Raw genomic sequence first — 14,132 nt, forward strand, 5'->3', positions numbered from 1 at the left:
TTTTAAATTTGTAATTCAATAAAGTTTTTTGTTGTTGTTAAATGTGTATCACATTTTGTCATTTTTTTAGACATTGAAGCTTGTTTAACCTTCTGTTTCAAAAGTCTCCCCCTTACCCCTCAATTACTAAGGTATTTTTAAAGTGTAGTTTTAATTAGCGAAGCCTGGTCTTAAATTAAAACTAGTATTGAGTAGTAGTACAGAGCACGTTGTCTTTCTAGTCTTCTTCGGACCTCTGTGGATGGGTGGATGTTTCTGATTAGATACATGAGTGCATCCCGTGTGTGCACTCAGTGTAATGGGAGAGACTAAATTGTGAGTCTTCTATTGAAAAATACTAGACATTTATAAAGTAACAAAGTAGATATTAATATCTTATAATATTTACTTCCAGGGCAAAATAACTGTTAAATGAACATGCCAGGAAATTAAGTTAGACAAATAAAGTGGCAAATAATGAAGAACCATTCTTGAAAAGCAGAAAATAACAACTCTGGTTTTCTTGCTCACCTGAGTGAGCATTGGTTTATAAATTTTGTTAAGCCATGGCAAAAGTCCTGAAATGTTTATATTCACCCAGACATCTAAATCTGTATATATCTTCCAGATGGAAAATGTTTAAAGTATTAACAAGTCAGCAAAAGAAATAACAGGCTATGCTTTTTTTTTTATATAACTACACAATAGTTGTCCTTAAAGGTCAAAATGTAACTTGGGGATTTGAATTGACATCTCAAAATAAAAACTACAGTTACAGTTGTGACTTAAAGAGTTTTAATCAACACTTGTTCCCTACTCCTCCCCCTATTTGTAGAAAATTAGCTATTCATAAGGAATTACATATCCCAGTCGTCAATGTTATGAGGATAATCACTGACAAGTGAAAGCCACATACCAACAATTAAGTATGGACTTGGAGGAATGTTCTAAAAAGATGAAGAAAAATTATTTTTTTATTTATAAAGAAGAGAAAAAATTTTAATTTAACATTAATTAAAAAAAATAAACAAGGATACTGCTTCACAGGAAGTAGAACAGAGTTACTGACAAATTCCTAGGTAGTAATAGAAGAATTATGTTAAAGGTAATTCAAGTAAATTGAAGTCAGTCACAAGTGTTAATAATAGTGAAGTACAGGCAGTTCCTGGATCTTGGATGACCCGATTTACGGCATTCTGTACTTATAAATGGGCTCCCAAGGCTCCCCCTGAGGATAATTTACAATTAAATAATTAAATTAACAATTTGGGAGTCAGTTTGTTCTGTTCCTGTGAGTAAACCTGCATGGCGTAAGTGCTTCATTGGGGCAGCATCTTTACGCTAGCGACTAGTCAGTCTCATTGTTTGGGTCACTTACTCCCAGCGTCACTGTCATCTAAAATTTTTTTTTTTTTTTTTGAGACAGAGTCTCGCTGTGTTGCCTGGGCTAGAGTGAGTGCCATGGCGTCAGCCTAGCTCACAGCAACCTCAAACTCCTGGGCTTAAGCGATCCTCCTGCCTCAGCCTCCCGAGCAGCTGGGACTACAGGCATGCACCACCATGCCCGGCTAATTTTTGCTATATGTATATTTTAGTTGGCCAGATAATTTCTTTCTATTTTTAGTAGAGACGGGGTCTCGCTCTTGCTGAGGCTGGTCTTGAACTCCTGACCTCGAACAATCCAGCCGCCTCGGCCTCCCAGAGTGCTAGGATTACAGGTGTGAGCCACCACGCCCGGCCCATCTAAACTTTTTTATTCGATTTTGTGAGTCTGCGTTTACTCTTATGACCATGCCTCCAAAGTGAAAGTCCACTGGACGTCCAGGTAAACCTGCAGCAAAGAGGTGATTACAGTGGAAATGAAACTAAAAATGATTGAGCACTTAGAGAAAAGCCAGATGCCATCATTCATTTTTTCCCTTAATGGGAACGACTTTAGTTGCTTGACTTTCGGAACAATTATAAAGGATAAAGTAAGAATAATAGAACATGTGCAAGGCAGTGCTCCAATGAAAGCATCAATTATTACTAAGCCAAATAGCAGATTAATTATTGAAATAGAAATGTTATTATTGATTTGGTTAGAAGGTCAAAATAAGTGTAATATTGCTATCAGCCTAGGAATTGAAAGAGCACAATAGTTTCTGTAACTTATTACAGTACTGGAGTATTATTATAATTACACTTTATTATTACCATCTATGAGCCATTATAGTATGATATTGTCACTGTATATGTACTGTTCATCAGGGATCTGAATTACATACAAATCTGACCTAAAAATGTTCTCGGGATCATATAATATCTCGCCTGTGACCCAGGGACCACCTAAAAATCTCATGATCCTGGCTATGTTAGAAAACCAATAGCTATTACTTAACAGACACAGAGTTGGTAAGTTCTTGTGGGTATTTTGTTCACTGCCCTATCTTTAGTACCTAGAAGAATGTCTGTCACGTAGGTGCTCATGAGTTTTCTTGGTTATATTTGTGTCAATGTGTTACATCTTTTTCTTCGCTGTACGGGAGTTAAGATGTAAAGAATGTTCCATGAGTTGAGGACCTGCAGAGGTAGGGTGCATAACTACTGGTTGGTAATGTTTTAGACTCTAAAGGAAGAAAACTAATGAGGGAGAGTCTCGGGAGATCTCATTTAGTGCTTTAATTCTACAGAGTGATCCAGTGGTTTTATTATTAATTGAAAAAAATTTTTAATCAACCTATATACTTGTTTATTTAATTGGAGGATAGAAAATGAACACACAGGTTAACTACCTCAAATGATTTACGTTATTCTTGCTCCTCGCCTTGGATGCTGTATAAAGACAGCTAATTATTTTTTCTCTTAATGGACACAAGTGCAAAGATAGAAACACATTTCATATGTGATATCCCATACAATCTGGTTGAATTAGTCTAAGTGTTTTCATAATTGGATGCCTGAACTGCTTTGAAATAAAAGTTACTTGTGTAATAATGCCAATGTGAAATTATAGCTGATATTTTAAAAAGCAAAACCTGTGAGAGCCCTGGAGTTTGGAATGGTGTAGCTATAGTTTTGGTCTGTTTGGCACTGGCTCCCATTTTTCTGATTCATTTAGGGGTCAACTTCTCCCTTCCATGTGACCCTGGTGTGCCTTATTCACAGTGTCCCAATCTACCCCATGCTCTTCCTTAATGACAGCTAAGCCAGCATGAGCTGCGTCTGGGGCTCCCTCCCCCATTTTGCCCGTTGTATGCAGAGACCCTTTGTGTATGATGAAGCTGAGGGGAATTGAGATGGAATCAGAGAGAGCCCTGATAATACTGGCCGTCAGTCCAGCCGTATGGATGCTAGAACTACTGTAGACCAAAACATTTTCCTTTGTGCTGAAGTTAGTTTGAAATAGGTTTCTGTCATGAGCACATGGGAAAAAATTCTTAAATTATTTTGGGTGAATATTTGAGTTAAGTTAAAGAACTCATATAATAACATTGAAAGCTATGAGAACACTGCTGAGTTTCCAGGCACTCTGTAGAAGCAAAAGAGATCTGGAGGAGCATTAAGGTTTCAGTGAAGGTTATGGGTGGTAGCAGACTGGTTTATGTCAGTATTGTTTTACTGATATGTCCATCTTTTTAACATTTTTAATTTTTTGTGGTAAGAACAGATAACATACCTACCCACTTACATTTTTAAGTGTACAGTATTGTTAACTATAAGCACAGTGTTGTTCAGCAGATCTCTAGAATTTATCTTGCATAACTGAAACTTTGTACCCGCTGAACAGCAGCTCCCCACTTCTCCTCTCGCCAGCCTCTGACAGCCACCATGCTACTCTCTGTTTCTCTGAGTTTTGGCTATTTTAAATACCTCCTATAAGTAGACTCATGCAGTATTTGTCCTTCTGTGACTCACTTCTTTCCCTTAGCATAATGTCCTCAAGATTCATCCATCATCATGATCCATCAATCTTGTCATATAAGGCAGGATTTCCTTTATTTTTTAGGGCTGAATAATATTCCATTACATATATAGAAAATCACTTTTTTTTTTTTTTTTTTGAGACAGAGTCTCACTCTGTTGCTAGGGCTAGAGTGAGTGCCATGGCATCAGCCTAGCTCACAGCAACCTCAAACTCCTGGGCTCAAGTGATCCTACTGCCTCAGCCTCCTGAGTAGCTGGGACTACAGGCATGCACCACCATGCCTGGCTAATTTTTAGTTGTCCAGCTAATTTCCTTCTATTTTTAGTAGAGACAGGGTCTCGCTCTTGCTCAGGCTGGTCTCGAACTCCTGAGCTCAAACAATACACCTGCCTCAGCCTCCCAGAGTGCTAGGATTACGGGCGTGAGCCACCGCGCCTGACCGAAAATCACATTTTCATCATCCATTCATCCATCAATGGACATTTAGGTTGTTTCCACATCTTGGCTATTGTCATAACACTGCAATAAAGGGGAGTATTTCTTTTTGAGATTCTGATTCCAGTTCTTTTGCATAAATACCCAGAAGTGGGATTGCTGCATGATAGGTAATTCTATTTTTAATTTTTTTGAGGACCTTCCATGGCTGGGTCCTCACTGTTTTCCAGAGTGGCTGCACTGCACCATTTATATCCCTACCAACAGTGTACAAGGATTCCAATTTCTCCACATCCTCTCCAATACTTACATTTTGCTTTTTTCATGGCTATCCTAACAGGTATGAGATGATGTCTCATGGTTTTGATTTGCATTTCCCTTATGATTAGTGATGTTGAGCATCTTTTCATATACCTGTCAGTCATTTGTATGTCTTTTTTTGAGAGATGTCTATTAAAATCATTGGCCCATTTTTAAATTGGGTTTTGTTTTTTTACTATTGAGTTTTAGTGGTTCCTTATATATTTTGGATATTATCCCCTTATTATATACATGATTTGCAAATATTTTCTCCCTCCATAGGTTGCCTTTCCACTCTGTTTATTGTTTCCTTTGTAGAGCAGAAGCTTTTTACTCTGATGTCCCACTTGTCTGTTTTTGCTTCTGTTCCTTGTGCTTTGGTGTCAAATTCAAGAAACCATTGCCAAGACCAATGTTATAGATCATTTCCCGTGTTTTTTTCCTAAGAGTTTTATAGTTTTAGGACTTAATGTTTAAGTCTTTAATTCATTTTGAGTTGATTTTTGTGTCTGGTGTAAAGGTAAGTGTCCATTTTCATTCTTTTGCATATGGATATCCAGTTTTCCCAGCACCATTTGTTAAAGAGACTGTCCTTTCCCCATTGTATATTCTTAGCATCTTTGTTGAAGATCCATTGACTTATATGTGTGGGTTTATTTCTGGGCTATTTTATTCTGTTGGTTGGTATATCTGTATTTGTGTCCAATATGATAATATTTTAATTACTGTGACTTTGTAATGTATTTGGGAATCAGGAGGTGTGATGCCTCCAGCTTTTTCTTTCTCAAGATTGTTTTGGCTATTCAGGGTCCTCTGCAGTTCCATATGAGTTTCAGGATTGTTATTTCTATTTCTCTGAAGAATATCGTTGGAATTTTTATAGGGATTGCATTAAATTTCTAGATTATTTTGGGTAGTATGGACATTTTAACAATGTGAAGTCTTGTGCACGTGGGGTGTCTGTCCATTTATTTGTGGAATCCTTAATTTCTCATCAGCATTTTATAGTTTTTAGTGTGTAAGTCTTTCACCTCCTTGATTAAGTTTATTCCAAAGTATTTTATTCTTTTTGTTTTTTTAAGAGAAGGGGTCTTGCTGTGTTGCCTAGGCTGGCCTCAGACTCCTAGGCTTAAGCAGTCCTCTCACCTCAGCCTCCCAAGTAGCTGGGACTACCGGCAATATTTTATTCTTTTTGATGCTATTGTAAATGGGATTTTTTAAAATTTCTTTTTCAAATAGTTCATAGTTAGAGTATAGCAATGCAACTGACATTTGTAAGTTAATTTTTTATCCTGCAACTTTAATGAATTTATTAGTTATAATGGTTTTTTTTTCTTTTTTGGAGACTTTAGGGTTTTTTACATGTAAGATCATGTCATCTGCAGAGATAATTTTTTCTTATAAATGCATTTCATTATTTTATTTGGATGTTTAAGCTCTTGCACTAAGTTTTACAGGCTGGTGAACACTGACAAATTATTTCTCCCACAGAACTGTAACCACACATTCCCAGATAGTATAAATACATGGTTGAACTAACATGAATACACGTCACCATTTTATCAATTACATAATAAAATAAATTTTAAAGTATCCAAATATTAAGTTACACAGTTTAAAAGGCATATAAAATATTAGATGTCTGCTCAGTTAATTAGCAGAAACCCACCTCTTTTTTTGCAAGAGAGATTGAGAAGTAAAAAAATCACACTTAAAAGTGAGTTGGTAAACAACCTCTGGTAAATATGGGGGAAAAATTACAAGAATTTCAGAAATTTTATGATTAAGAATTATTTTAGCTACAATAACAAAGTATCTCTACCTTTAAAAAATATTTAATTTAAAGAGCATATTTTTACGTGTTCTGTGTAAGACAAAAGCAACCTTCTGCTAAAAATATTTAATAGCCACCTCTCATTTTTTTCAGGGCCTCCCTGTTAGGTTGTACCTCAGTGCAAACATTAAATTAATTCTAAGGCTCTTTTGTCTGAAGACCTTAAAGACATGTGCTTCTGTACAATGGTGGTTTTTCGTAACAGCACAAAATGAGATTTATAGAAAGACATTAAATAATCCCCGTAAGACTTAGTTACAGCCCCCCTCTCACACACAAATCAGTAGTTAAGCAAACCTGATGTGTACTGGTGTAAATGTGGGAGAGGTAAACATAAAGTAACCATGTAGAATCTACTTCCAGTGTCTGAAAGGACCGAAGGAAGAAACCACATAAGGTCCAGAGTGTTCATAGTTCCTGGGACTTTAGTTCTGTATGATACTAAAAATATACAAGTATTGTGCTGGGTATTTTGGTACCCAATCTTTCTAAATTCCTTATATAGTGATAAGATTCTGACATGGGAATAGATTTAAACAAGACCGCTCAATACCACATGATTTCAGGAAAGGTCAAATGGTACAAATAATAAGCACATCTTAAATGCTGAACAGCAAAAATCTTTTGTTAAGTGTCCAAAAAGGTCATAACCCAGACATACAGGGTGCAATTCTGTCAAGCTTGTGGCCTGGTAAAACTGCTTTTCAATACTCTTCTGGAAGCTGCATTAGACTTATTCACAAAACCAACTTGTTGGCTAATATGTACTACAAGTTGAATCCTGTCTCAAGTTTTACTTCCAAGACAGTAGCATTAGGCACCTTGGTTTTATTGAATGCAACAGTTCTATTGGAGTCTTTGAAGCACAGCCGTATCTTAGGAGGATACTACTTCTCCAAACACTAAAGTTGCTGTTAAAAGCTCCATGCCTCTTCTGTCTAATGAGTTGTATTGCCTCTTCATATATCATTCCACTTGCAAGTAATACAAGAGCAGCGAGCACTGGGGCTCTCCCAACGCCTCCAACACACTGAACAGCAATACAACAATTAGGTTCTTCACGAAACTTGATTTTACAAAACTTAACCAGTCATCAACTATCTGGTTGGATAGTGGTACACCATCATCAAAAGGCCAGTTGAGAACATGGAGCCTTCTTTCTCCACAAGAGTAGTGTCATAAGTTGCTTCATACACTCTTACTATTTATTGTAGGGTCCTGCTCTATTGCCTGGACTCCAGTAACTCCATATTTCTTAAGTTCCTCTATAAATTTGTTTAAGGTCATGTTGGTTGGATTGTATGAAATAAGAAGTCTCATATTCTTGTATGCGACTTCTACAGGAACTGAGTGGTTCATTTGAGGCATATTAATTTAGTTAAAAAACACTGAATGGGGCCTGGCACAGTGGTTGACATCTGTAATCCTAGCACTCTGGGAGGCTGAGGTGGGAGGATCACTTGAGGTCAGGAGTTTGAGACCAGCCTGAATGAGAGCAAGACCCCATCTCTACTAAAAATAGAAAGAATCAGCCTAGTGTGGTGGTGATCACTTATAGTTCCAGCTACTTGGGAGGCTGAGGCAAGAGGATTGACTGAGCCCAGGAGTTTGAGGTTGCAGTGAGCTGTGATTACGCCACTGTACTCTAGCCATGGTAACACAGTGAGACTATCTCTCAAAAAAAAAAAAAAAAGAAAAACAATAGGACAATTGGGTTATTAAAGAATTTTTAAAAATTGAATACAGAAATGATGCAAAGAAACAAATCTATTTCAGTATACTCCACTTGAAATTCTCCATGCTTTGAGTATGAAGTTGGAAGTAATGGTAGATGAAACAAACCTCCTAGCAAGAAGCAGCAGTTTTTACAGTCCAGTAATACAGGGGTAACAGTGCACTGAGGTTCATCCACCCAGATCAGAACTGTTGTATGATGCTCTGTGGATTTTGATTCAGCACTTCTGTGTCCAGGTTAATCACTCTGATGGGGGCTTCTTGGGGGAGTAATGATGAATGTCTGCAGTTTACTCGTCAGCCTAGAGGTCACGCTGTGCCTGGCGGTAATCTCCACCGCCCTTCAGAAACTCCATAAATGTGTGACCACGAACACCACAGAAAGGGGTATGTTCACTCACTGAAGATTGTTGCTGAAGACAGCTGGCCCCAAGGCAGGGGGTGGTGGGTGGTGTGGAGATGCAGACCACTTATTGTCTGATTTGGATGCCTTTTATTTCCTTGTCTTCCCTAATCGCTCTGGCGAGGACTTGCGGTAGTATGTAGAATAGGTGAGAGTGGGCGTCCTTGCCTTTTTCCTGATCTTAGCAGGAAAGCTTTCAATTTTTCACTATTACAATGTTAGCTGTGGGCTTTTCATATGTGGCCTTTATCATGTTGAGGTAATTTCTTTCTATTTCTAGTTTGCTAAGAGATTTTTTTTTTATCATGAAAGGATATTGAACTTTGTCAAATGCTTTTTTTGAGATATGTGATTTTTATCCTTTATTCTGTTAATGTGGCTTATCACATTGATTTTCTTACATTGAACCAACCATGTTTCATTTTAGGATGAATCCCACTTAGTCATGGTGTGTGGTCCTTTTAATGTGCTGTGGAATTTGGCTTGCTCTTATTTTGTTGAGGTTTTGTGCATCTACATTCATCCAGGGATATTGGCCTGTAGTTTTCTTTTCTTGTAATGTCTTTTCTGGCTTTGGTATTGGGGTACTTCTGGCCTCCTAAGTTTGGAAGTGTTCCTTCCTCTTCAATTTTTTGGAACAGTTTGGAAAGGATCAGCAATATGTCTTTAAGTGTTTGGTAGAATTCACCAGTGAAGCCATCTGGACCTGGGCTTTTCTTTGATGGAAGACTTTTTATTTCTGATTCAATCTCCTTTCTGTTGGTCTGTTCTGATTTTCTACTCGTGATTCAGTCTTGGTAGGTTGTATGTTTCTAGGAATGTATCCATTTCTTTTATGTTATACAATTTGTTGGTGTATAATTGTTTGTAAAATTTCTTATGGTCCTTTTTTATTTTTGCGGCATCAGTGATAATGTCTCCTCTATCATTCTGATTGTATTTGTGTCTGTTTTTCTTAGTCAGTCTAGCTAGAAGTTGTGAGTTTTGTCGATCTTTAAGAAAAAATCACAACTCTTAGTTTGATTTTTTTTTCTATTTTTTTCTGTTTTCTATTTTATTTCTGCTCCAATCTTTATTATTTCTTTCCATCTGCTAAGTTTGGGATTAGTTTTTTTTCTAGTTCCTTGAGGTGTAAAACCAAGTTGCTTATTTGAGATTTTTCTTCTTTTTTAATGTAGCTGTTTAATCTCTATAAACTTTCCTCTTTAGCACTGCTTTTTCTGCATTCCATAAGTTTTGCATGTTGTATTTTTGTTTGTCTCAAGATATTTTTTAGTTTGCTTTTTGATTTCTTCTTTGACCGATTGGTTATTCAGGAGTGTTAATTTCCACATATTTTTAAATTTTTCATTTTTTATTCTCTTACTGATTCTAATTTCAGTCCTTGGAAAAGACATTTGGTATGATTTCAATCTTCTTAAATTTAAGACTTGTTTTGTTACTTCATATGTGACCTATTCTGGAGAATGTTCTGTATGCATGTGAGAATATGGATTCTTGCTGCTGTCGGGTGGAATATTCTGCATATGTCTGTTACACCCATTAGTCTGTAGAGTTGTTCAAATCCTCTGTTTCCTTACTGATTTTTTGTGCGGATGGTCTATGCATTATTGAAAGTAAAGTATTAAAGTCTCCTGTTATTGGATTGCTTTCTATTTCTACCCTGAGTCTGTCAGTGTTAATATATTTAGGTGCTCTGATATTGGGTGTGTATGTATTTATAAGTGTTATGTCTTCCTCGTAAATTGGCCCTTTTATCATTATATAATGTTCTTCTTTGTCTCTTGTTACATTTTTTTACTTAAAAGTCTGATGTAAGTGTGACCACTATTTGCATGGAATATCTTTTTCCATCAGTTCATTTTCAGCCCATGTGTGTCCTTAAATCTAAAATGAGTCTCTTATGGATGGCATATAGTGGGATTTTTTCTTTAGTCTATTCAGCCACTTTATGTCTTTTGATTGGGGAGTTTAATCAATTTACATTTAAAGGAATTAGTAATAAGGTAGAACTTAATATTATTTTGTTCATTTTCTGTCTTGTAGTTCTTTTGTCTCTCTTTTCTTGTTTTGCTGTCTTTGTGTTTTATTGATTTTTTTTATAGTGACATGCTTTGATTCTTTTTCTTTTGTGTGTCTTTTATAGGTAATTTCTTTGTGGTTACCATGGCGCTTACATAAATGTCCATCCTTTTTTCCTCCTTTAAAGTGGCAATCGTACTGTGTGTGTGTGTGTGTGTGTGTGTGTGTGTGTGTGTGTGTGTGAGAGAGAGAGAGAGAGAGAGAGAGAGAGAGAGAGAAAGAGAGAGAAAATGTCCATAAGACCAAATGGTAGTTAATCTTCTCCCATTAAAAACTTTTTATGTTTAAGTAGATAATTATTTTTAAATTCAGACTTCATTCTTAGGCTAATCAAGTTTGACTTAATTAGGGGAGTATTTGGAATGGCTATTATTAACATTATAAACAGGACACAGTATGCATATCATACAACTTGCTCTTCACATTTAACAGTTTATCTTAGAACTCTTACCTGCAAGCTCATATAGAGGTATCAGGTTCATTTTAACCGTAGAGTAATCCATGGGTATATGCCATTCCCTTTAAACGTTCTCCAGTGGGTAGTTTTTGTTACAACTGATGTTTTGGTAGGATAATTCTTTCAAATGTAACTGCTCAGCTAGTGGATAGGTACATTCAAAATGACAGATACTGCCAGATTACTTTTCAAAAAGTTGTACAGTTTACCCATCTATCAACAGGTGTGAAGTGTCCATTTCCTGACACCTGTGCTAATACTGGATATTATCAATCCTTTTCATTTTTGCAAATCTAGGGGGAAATAGTTACCACTCTGATCTTGTTGTTTTTATTTGTGTTCACATGATTATCTTTTTGTATTTGTTCTGTTCATCTTTCCTGTTTGTTAACCAGTTGATTTCTTCTGTTAATTATCTTTTTAATTGTGCCTTTCCTTTTTTATCTAGTCATTTCTCTCATAATTTCTAGGCACTGCTAATATATTCTGCATAGTAATATTTAGTTTGTTTTATAGCCTGAAGTTTATGTTTTAATGCTTTTCATGGTACAGAATTTTAAAAATTTTTTATAAAATTGAATTTTCAGTATTTTCTTTAATCATTTTGGAATTTTATATTTTGCTTAGGAAAACCTTTTTATCTGAGGTTATAAAAATATTGCCTATCTTCTCTTCCAATATTATAAGTGTTCTTATTTTATAAAACTTTTTAGATCTTTAAACCATTTGGAATGTATGTTTGTATATACATTTTCCCAAATGGAGAGCCAACCATCTCAACAAAAATCAGCTTTTCAAATTTTACTTAAAATCCAAAACCTTGCCAGTTACATTGAATTTTTGGGCTAGTTTGTGGTGGCTTCAGGATTCATTCCTATACAGAGACAGCGCCATGGATATACCCACTGAGTTGTCACGTAGCAGTTGTGAGTTCCGTAGTCACACAGGCAGTGATGGTATCTTTCTGACTAGTGACACAGTGTGCAACAATTTGGAAATAAAATTTTTATAGTTATAGTAAATTCTATAGTTCTACAAATGTTGCTCTAAGCTGGATATTACATATCAAATGATGGATACAATGTATTTTAAATGCTCTTGGAGCTTACAGTCTAGTAGAAAGGACAGATATATAAACAATTTAAGCATAATTTGTAATAACTCAGATAATAAATATTATGGCTTCCAACACAACATGTTGGATGTGACGTAGGAGGTCAGATAGGCTTCTTGGAGGACGTAATAGTGAGGTATAGAAGGAATGATAAGAATTAGCTGGGTGACATTTGGCATTTTAGAGAGAGAGGTAAGGGGCAGCAGAAACCAGCATTTCATGAGCAGTCATGTGTGGCATATGTGCCTTTTCTATAAATACTTGTTTTAGAGCAGGGGTGGGGAATTTTTTCATGTTGGAAGGCTGCATTAATATAGCTGTAATCAAATAAGGTCACATTCAAGAAACTTCAATTAGATATACTTTAAAATATACAGTATTTTGTAAAGGTCTACTGTGTACATAATTATCTCAAAAAATGAAAACTATTTGTTAATTTTAAAGTTAATCTTTTAATGACTTTGTCGTGTCTGCTTTTTGTTGGAAAGCATTTGAATATTTGGTTGCAGCATGGAGGTCCGCAGTTTCAGTTGATCCTCTAGACGGGTGTCAGTCATTTGTGACCTTAAGGGCATCTTGATTTGGGTTAGGGAGGAGAATGTAGATCCGCAGCAATTAAGTGGTTGAAAGAAGCCATTTTGGGGGCATGTTGCCGAAGGTGCAGGCATTCTACTGCATTTTTCCATATTTTAATTGGATCTTTCTTAGCATCAATGACTTGAAAATGTCATCTACTGAGAGCTCAATCAATTCCATCTGTAGTTCTTTAGGTGTCTTGGTGATACCAGCTAGATGAGGTGAAATGGTCATTTGAGTATGATGTCGTGATTCTCAAAGTTAGTGAACCTTTCATTTTATTTTCCAGTTAATAGGTCTATAGCAGCTGTGTATTCTTCATGTGATTTGCATATATCATCCTGCTCATCAATGACTTTTGCTAACTGGGGAAAATGTTCATCTGAAATTTCCTTTTGAAGAGGAACTGTTTTGAAAAAAAGATAGCTTTTTTTTGGAATCCTTGGATTTTTTGCCACTTATCATATATAGACTTAGTTTTACCTGGCAAAGAAATATTCAAATTGTTTTGATTTGACCTGATTTATCACACACAGAAATGTTGCATTCCTATAGAAATCTTTCAATAATTTACATTGCTGATTCTGTTCTTCATAAAATTTAACCATCTGTTCTCATAGAGATAGAATTTTGGCTAACACCTGTCCCTGCAATAGCCAATGCACTGCACTTTGGAATGATATGGTAGATCCATACTGAATACCTCATGGTTTAACTTTAGCATGTTAGGAAACTGATGATGCCATGTTGCATTTGCATGAATATAGTTAACAATACTTATAACTTGTTGCAAAGTATCATTTAAAATAGTAGCTTTAGCACAGAGATTTTGTTGATGCAAGATACAATGAAAAAAAATGAGAACGTCTGTATCTGTTAATACTTTTTTTATCTGTATAATAAACCCTTCATGTTTTCCTGTCATGGAAGGTTCACCACCTGTACATACACTCAGTAAATTTACCAAATTCAATCCAACTGCACAACATTTATCTTGAAAGCTGTTGAAGATACCTATTCCCCATGTTCTGTTTGCAAGAGTCCCCAAAGTGAATTACTCTTCAAAGCAAAGAAAATCTTTTGTTATGATCAGAATGAAGTATAAACCTATGCCAAGTAAGTAGTGTCAGTTGTTTCCTCCAAAGTGATTGAATAATATATCTTTTCCTTTTGAAGTATCGCATGAAGTTGTTCTGTTAAGTTGAAGGCTAATTCATGCTGCTGATTAGTTATGGTTCTCCTTGAAAGAGGCAGTTGTTTGTACTTTGAAACGTTATCAGAGTCTAAGCATCCTACAATGTAGACAATGTA

The 14,132-nt window shown here is 35.9% G+C and overlaps 1 pseudogene; it reads right to left on the bottom strand.

Annotated features, from left to right (window-relative positions):
- Nucleotides 1-7,283: 7,283 nt before the first annotated feature.
- Nucleotides 7,284-7,823, bottom strand: LOC123644736 (annotated as a pseudogene).
- Between the last annotated feature and the right edge of the window lie 6,309 nt (nt 7,824-14,132).

Source organism: Lemur catta, chromosome 9 (genome assembly GCF_020740605.2).
Source record: "Lemur catta isolate mLemCat1 chromosome 9, mLemCat1.pri, whole genome shotgun sequence".
Taxonomy (NCBI): Eukaryota; Metazoa; Chordata; class Mammalia; order Primates; family Lemuridae; genus Lemur; species Lemur catta.